This window comes from Artibeus jamaicensis, unplaced genomic scaffold (assembly GCF_021234435.1).
Source record: "Artibeus jamaicensis isolate MK-2021 breed Jamaican fruit bat unplaced genomic scaffold, CSHL_Jam_final contig_908, whole genome shotgun sequence".
In the NCBI taxonomy this organism is placed as follows: Eukaryota; Metazoa; Chordata; class Mammalia; order Chiroptera; family Phyllostomidae; genus Artibeus; species Artibeus jamaicensis.
Genome location: NW_026522009.1, coordinates 8,063,305 through 8,070,880, shown reverse-complemented (window position 1 = coordinate 8,070,880; position 7,576 = coordinate 8,063,305).

The following is a 7,576-nucleotide window of genomic DNA, read 5'->3' as shown; positions in this document are numbered from 1 at the left end:
TAACACAGGCACACTATGACTGACCATAACCAACAGCAATGCAAAGAATATAAAAATCATGTAAATTTTATTGAAATAGGAACATCAAACCACAAGGATTATCAAAGCCCTCCTGAAACAGAGGCACCATGTGTGATATGGTCCAGGCCAGCAAATCATTCCTCTTTTTTGGACAAGAAGAACAACATTAAAGTCTCATGGTAAACATTCTCCAAGCTAAGGCATGAATTTATTATTACAACAAATTAAAACTTCAGTGATGGGAGGCTTATAGGACAACGTTATCACTGATCTTCCATGTAACTCTTGGAGACATTTGAAACACGTCTAGAAAGAAAAACGGAAGTAACATAGTGCCGCAATAGATTATACTGTTAAATCATACATATAGGATTAAGTTTCCTCAAATTTAATTTGTAACACTCAAAACAGAGAAAGGTTGTTAATCAATGTATAGTGATAAATCTTACAAATCACAATAGAAAAGACAAACATTCCAAGATGAAAATAAATATGAACAAGAAATTCACAGAAATAAAAATGACCAATAACATATAAAAGATAGCGAAGGCACTGATTTTTTTAGTAAAATATAACATGAGTCAATAGATTGTTGCCCACAAGATATTTATCAAATGTAAGAATCCATGTGTAAGAGGCCTCCTCTGGCTTCCAGAAAGCACCCACCTTGAGGGCCCAAGCTGCCCAGCCTGAGGAGCCCCTGAGCACCTGGAAGCAGAGGCTGGCAGTGGCTCTTCCAGTGCAGCAGGACCCAGAGCAGCTGGGTCCTGTGCCACCTCTGCAACCCAAAACCTCCAAGTTCCAAGATGGGATTCTGCACTCAGAAGCACTTAGTGCTGCCTGAGCTGGGCCTGCAACCACAGGTGAGCCTGGTAATTGGGTGCTTGATAGCCATTGGCTGCTGTGGGCTCAGCTGTCCATTGTTTAACACCTGGCAGCTGCCTGTGCAGGCCATCTGGCCTCGTGGACTATGACATGCTAGAAAGCAGAAAACTGGTCCTCTCAGTGTGCATGGCAAGGCACAGGTCCCCCAGGACTGGGTCTTCATGGCCCCACCTCACTGTGCCTTTTCAGTTCTGCCTGGAATGCATGCCCCACACTTCTGCACATAGATGTAGGTCACTGCCCAGACATGCTGGCTGATTGCTTGGACAGTGGGCCCTCTCACTACTTGCTTAAGGATGCCTTGGTGCTGGCCTACCAGCCTCTTCTGTTGCCCAAGGCAAGAACTTCAAGGACCAAAACAAAGTCTACCACTATCGACATGATAGACATGCTGTCCAGACCACTGGGAGCAGGCAAGAAGCAGGGACTGCCAGAGCAGATTGAGAACTTCCCAGGGCCATACAAGGCAGTGCCAGGTCCCTCTGGGTGGGCCACGTTTCCTGGGAAACCAGGAGCAAGTTCCGCTATCCCTGGGCAAGTGTCAGCAGGAGGAAGTTCTTAACTGAGTACCAGCAAGTCTAGCAAGTTAATTGGATGAATGAGAAAAAACCCTCTTACCCCCTTCTGTATCAGATTGGGGGTGGGACCAATGGAAGGCAGGCACCAGAACAACTGAAGTTACAATGGCAGGGCTTGATTCTAGACCAAAAAGGCCTGCCAGTGTAACAAATGGAAAGCAGGGATTAGTTTGGAGGTGGACCCATCCAAAGACCTGAAAGTTAGTGAGTTAATCGTCATTCTGAGAAAGCACCTGGTCCATCCCACACCCAAAACTAATATATCCCAGGAGAACAAAGAGCACTCTCTCTGACTTATGGCCTTCTGCTCAAGACACACTCTCATAGGATGTATTGGACTGGACTGGAGTGTCCTCACAGGATGGACTGTGATTGCTAAGGTCACTGGGCCATGGCCTCCAGGAGGGAGTCCCTCTCACCCACCAGCTTGGTGGAGCAGGTGCCAGTGTGTTTGCTTGCTCTCTGGCCCTCTGATTCAGAGTATAAAACCTTGGTATCACAGAAGACACATGGCTATTGTGGGCACTGGCACAACACACAGCCCCCATGAAGGAGCCTCAAGCCAGACACAGCTTGGTACAAGCTAAGCTACCTGATGACCACTTAGCAGCCACTTAGCATTCAAAAGCATGGTACTTTAAATAGAGCAGGAATTTTCTGCACCGCCATTTGTTTTGGTCTTATTAAGTAGAGTTGGGTTTTGTATGTACTTTTCAGAGGAGATGAGCTTTCAGATGGGGAGTTCCCCATTTCCCCAGATCATTCAGCATTCAAATAAATAGCGCTTTTCTTTCTCACCAGCCTCTACCTCTTGAATTTGCCATTTGGTGGCAGCAGGCAGCTGAGCCACACGTTGGGTCAGAAATGCTATGACATTAGACCTTGCCATCACTGTGTGTTCCCTCAGCTGCCTCCAGCTGCATGGATGGCAGGGTGCTCACTTGTAAATGGGATTCTAGGCTGCCTGCAGAGGCTAAAAGGGTCGAAGAGCATATCAGGTCTAGACCCCTCGAACAACTGCAGCCAATTGCCTTTGGATGCCTCCAGAGGGCATTTCTGCTGTATTCACCTGTGGAGCCACATGTCAAATGTGCAATTATGGGGAGTGGACCATGGTGACTGACCTGGTGAACTGTAATCAAAGCCTTTTGTGGCACCTCAGTCACTGATAAGTGCCACTCCCTGCAGTTTCTCAGCACAGGAGAGCCAGTTTCTGTCACTCACTAAACCTCAATAAGCTCTGTCTGGATTCAGGGTACTGCACCCCATCAGGCCTCAACTGAAGGTGGACCTGCTTTTTCTGATTCCTCCCTATGCATCCCTTTGAAATATATGGAACACTCAATGCAGAGAACCTGAATCTCTGGGGACAGGCAATGCCAGAAGGGCATAAAGGTACTGCTGTCCTGCCAGCTGTCAAGAATGAGACTCTTTAACAGTCCAGCATATTGTGGGACCTCATGGCTGCAAAACTGATGGCACATTTCTCTCTTTTTTTTAGTATATTTTATTAATTATGCCATTACAGTTGTCCTATTTCTCCCCTTCACTCCCTTCCACCCTGCACACCCCCTCCCGCATGATTCCCCCCCACTTGGTTTATGTCCACATGTCTCGAGTTCTTTAGATTCTATATTTCCCCTACTATTCTTGCCCTCCCCCCTATCTGTTTTCTACCTACCATCTATGCTACTTATTTTCTGTACCTTCTCCTCCTCCCACTCCCCTGTTGCTAACCCTCCATGAGATCTCCATTTCTATGGTTCTGCTCCTGTTCTAGCTGTCCTCTTAGTTTGTTTTTGTTTTAGGTGTGGTTCTTAGTAACTGTGAGTTTTCTGTCCTTTCACTGTTCATCTTTTTTATCTTCTTTTTCTTAGGTAAGTCCCTTTAACATTTCATATAATAAGGGCTTGGTAATGAGGAACTCCTTGAATTTGATCTTATCTAAGAAGCATTTTATCTGCCCTTCCATTCTAAATAAAAGCTTTGCTAGATAGATCAATCTTGGTTGTAGGTCTTTGGATTTCATGACTTGGAATACTTCTTTCCAGCCCCTTCCTGCCTGTAAGGTCCCTTTTGAGAAATCCACAGACAGTCTGATGGGAACTCCTTTGTAGGCGAGTGTCCCCTTATGTCTTGCTGCTTCTAGGATTCTCTCCTTCATTTTAATCTTGGCTAATATAATTACGATGTGCCTTGGTGTGTTCCTTCTTGGGTCCAACTTCTTTGGGACTCTCAGAGCTTCCTGGACTTCCTGAAAGTCTATTTTCTTTGCCAGATTGGAGAAGTTCTCCTTTGTTATTTGTTCAAATAAGTGTCCCACTTGTCGCTCTTCCTCTTCCCCCTCTGGTACTCCTGTGATCTGGATGTTGGAATGTTTAAAAGTGTCCTGAAGTTTCTAACTCTCTCCTCATTTTTTTTGAATTCTTGTTTCTTCATTATTTTCTGTTTGGTCATTTTTTTTCTTCCTTCTGGTCCACTTTCTTGATTTGAGTCCCAGTTTCCTTTCCATCACTATTGGTTCTCTGTGCATTTTCCTTCATTTCAATTAGTTTAGCCTTCATTTGTTCCTCTAATTTGTGACTAAAATCAACCAGTTCTGTGAGCATCCTGATCACCACTGTTTTGAACTGTGCATCTGATCGGTTGGCTATCTCTTGGTCGCTTAGAGTTATGGGCTCCGGGGCTTTGAGCTGTTCTTGAGCCATAATGTTTTGGTCTGTTCATGCCTGTTATGTATGAGGGGAAGAGCCCTAGGTGTGCACCAGGGTGGGGCAACTCAGTTGCTGGGTTGTGACACTGCATGTGGGAGCAAGGTCAATAAGGGGCAATAGCGGTCCCCTCTACTGCTTCCTGCCTCTGGGCCTGCATGGTCTGTCTCACTGCTAGCTCCTTCACCTGGTTTATCTGCACGCAAATTTGTGACCTCAGTCAGCCTGCCGCCTTGCGCCCTCACTGGGTCCTCCCATTGCCACCACATCCCTGGGACCTGCCCACGGCTGCCTGCTGCCTGCGGGCTTGGGTCACACCTGGGTCGTGCCTGAGTCATGCCTAGGTTGTTCAGGAGCATCTTTCCTGACTGACCCCACTCCCCCACTGGCTCCGCCCCTCTTACCAGTCTGGCTGAAAGGTTTAATGTTGTCGGCCTTCCCTATAGTTCAATTTTCTGTGTTTTGGTTGCGTTTTTGTTACTAAAACTTTGTTGTCCTTACACTTGGTTGTGAGAGAAGGCACAATGTTTCCACCTAAGCCTCCATTTTGGCCAGCAATCCGATGGCACATTTCTGAAGGACTGAGGTGGCTGGTATAGTCTGACCTGAGAAAGATGTGGATTGCCATATTCTAAATTATATTTTTTGAAGAATCTTCATGAACATAGAGAAGAGCCTGGGAATGATTCTACAATACCTGTGACTACCTGAACTTCGTTTTATAAGAGGCTTTTCTACTCTAACTTGGTGGATGACAGAAGCTATTACTCAGTTCAAGTAGCTTTTCTGGGAACAGCCTTGTTTTCAGCACTTGGGTGTCTTCACATGTGTCCTGTTCCATAAGTCACAGGATTTAGTGACAGCCTTCCTTTCACCTCCCCCAATCAAAAGCCTTCTAAGTTGTTCAAATCATGCCTGGAATTAAAGAGCAGTAAACTTAGTCTTACCAAATTGGTTACAGATGATACACTTGAGGTCATTTTATTATTTACTAAGACATTCTTTGGGTATTATTTATGATAATAAATAACGATAACATACAGTCTACAGAAATAAGTGTTTAAATGTAAATTTGTTTCATTACTGAAGTGCTCATTCTATTAAATATTTTGAATATCAAAGTGAGATATTTTCAGTTAAGCAAGTTAAGGCAAATCACCTTTGTAGCATGTTAGTTTCTCTTACAAATGTCTGATTTTTTTCTTAAAGTCAGCTTGCAAGTCTACTTTATGTTGTATACATACAATGTTTTCTAAACTATGGCTTGGCTTGAATTAGGTGGCAACCAAGTCCAGGTCCCAACATTCTGTTTCCTTCTTGCTATTTTCCTCCAAATAATGTTATCTTTATTTCTGGCTTTACAGTATGGCCAGAAACCCACATTCAATATTGACTAAAGCAGCATAGTTCACATTCTTGTATCCTTTCAATCTCAGGTAGAAAACTTTGACTATTGGACCAATACTGCTTATTATTGCTTTGCTGTAGGTAAATACCATTTATCAGGTTGAAGAAATGTTCTTCTATTAAAAATGAATCTGAAAAAACTATGTTAGAGGGTATAATGTAGAATAAGGTTTTCAAACTTGAAACATACCATGTAACCCTAATGGCTGCCATATAAAGACTTACACAGGCACATATGTATATATAGTGTGTTCCCTCAGGGACCTGAATATCTATCAGTCAGTCAGTGAGCACACCTACCTCCAATGAGAGGGATGAGGTACACAGTAATTATAGAGAATATTAGATTACAGGCAATATCATTGCATATTCTCCATATCACATTGCAAAACAAGCTCCAAGGATAAAAACATAAGTATGATTGATACCCTTCTTTGGAAATAGAATATATGTAAATTTGTTTAAACACAGAGAAAACATTCTGGAAGAATACAGCAAATTGCCAATGATGGTCACTTAAGTGTTTATATATGTCATCTTTGACATTTCACAACATGGCTTTCAAGTATTACATGAAATACTAAATTTGTTAGTGAAATTAACATATTGATTCAAATTAACAAATTCCAAGATTTTAAGATTATCTGATCAATTTGTGTTACTCAGAATACTTGAGTTGAGCAAAAATCTGGTGTCAAGATGGGGCTCCTCTTCATATTTTAACATGCCTTTAATTTAAAATACCTACAAATACATGTATTTCAATGCTTATTAAAACTTCAATCCATGAAGAAATTTAACCTTTCTATTCTTAACAATTTTATTGTGTTGAATGTCAATATTTTATGAATTTTACAGTAACTTGGAGACTTCTGCTGACTTATATTTAAAGATTATATTGGTGGTGATTTTGAGATATGACTAAAAATAATTGGACAATCTCCCAACCTGTCTCCTTCCCTTGAACTTTGGCAGGTCTTGCAGCTGCCTCAATAAAAAGCATACAGTGAAAGTAATACTAGTACCAAGACTCTGATAGAAAAGTTAATACATTCTGTCTCTGTTTCTCTCTCACTTTTTCCCTCCATCTGGGGAATATATACAACCTCAAAGCTAGATGCTCATCCATTCCCTAGTGCCAGAAAATTGTTGATAACACACTCTTCACCTTCTGCTCCAAATTTATTTCCTTATTCTGAGGACCTCTGTGAGTATCTTCCCCATCCATGTTGTCAGTCTCCTGGTGAGTCTCCTGCATGCATGTACCTTCTCTATCCACTATATTTCTTAAGTATTGCAGACTCAGTAATGGAATAAAATGCACCAGTGATTGTCAAACATAGAGAGAAATCAGCCTTACTATTTGGGATTTGGTCTGCCCTTGGCTTTCATCCCTGTAGGCAGTCCTCACACATCATCAGTGCCTGTCTCTTCTCTATCCACTTTCCTGTGTTCAATATCAATGCCAATGAAGCAAAGACCCATGGTTGAGCCTCTTCTTCTTGGTGGTTTTCTTTTTTAATATATTTTATTGATTATGCTATTACATTCTCCCATTTTTCACCTTTCACTCCCCTACACCCTGCACACCGTCTCCCACCCACATCTCCCTGCTTTAGTTCATGTCCATGTGCCATAAGTTCTTCACTTCTACATTTCCCATACTGTTCTTACCCTCTCCCTCTCTATTTTCTACCTATCATCTATTCTCTGTACCTTTTCCCCCTCTCTGCTCCTCCACTCCCCTGTTGATAACCCTCCATGTATTCTCAATTTCTGTGGTTCTGTTCCTGTTCTAGTTGTTTGCTTACTTTGTTTTTGTTTTTGTTTTAGGTGTGGTTGTTAATTATCGTGATTTTGTTGTCATATTACTGTACATGTTTTTTACCTTCTTGCTCTTAGATAAGTCCCTTTAACATTTCATATAATAAGGGCTTGGTGATGATGAACTTCTTTAAGTTGACCTTATCTGAG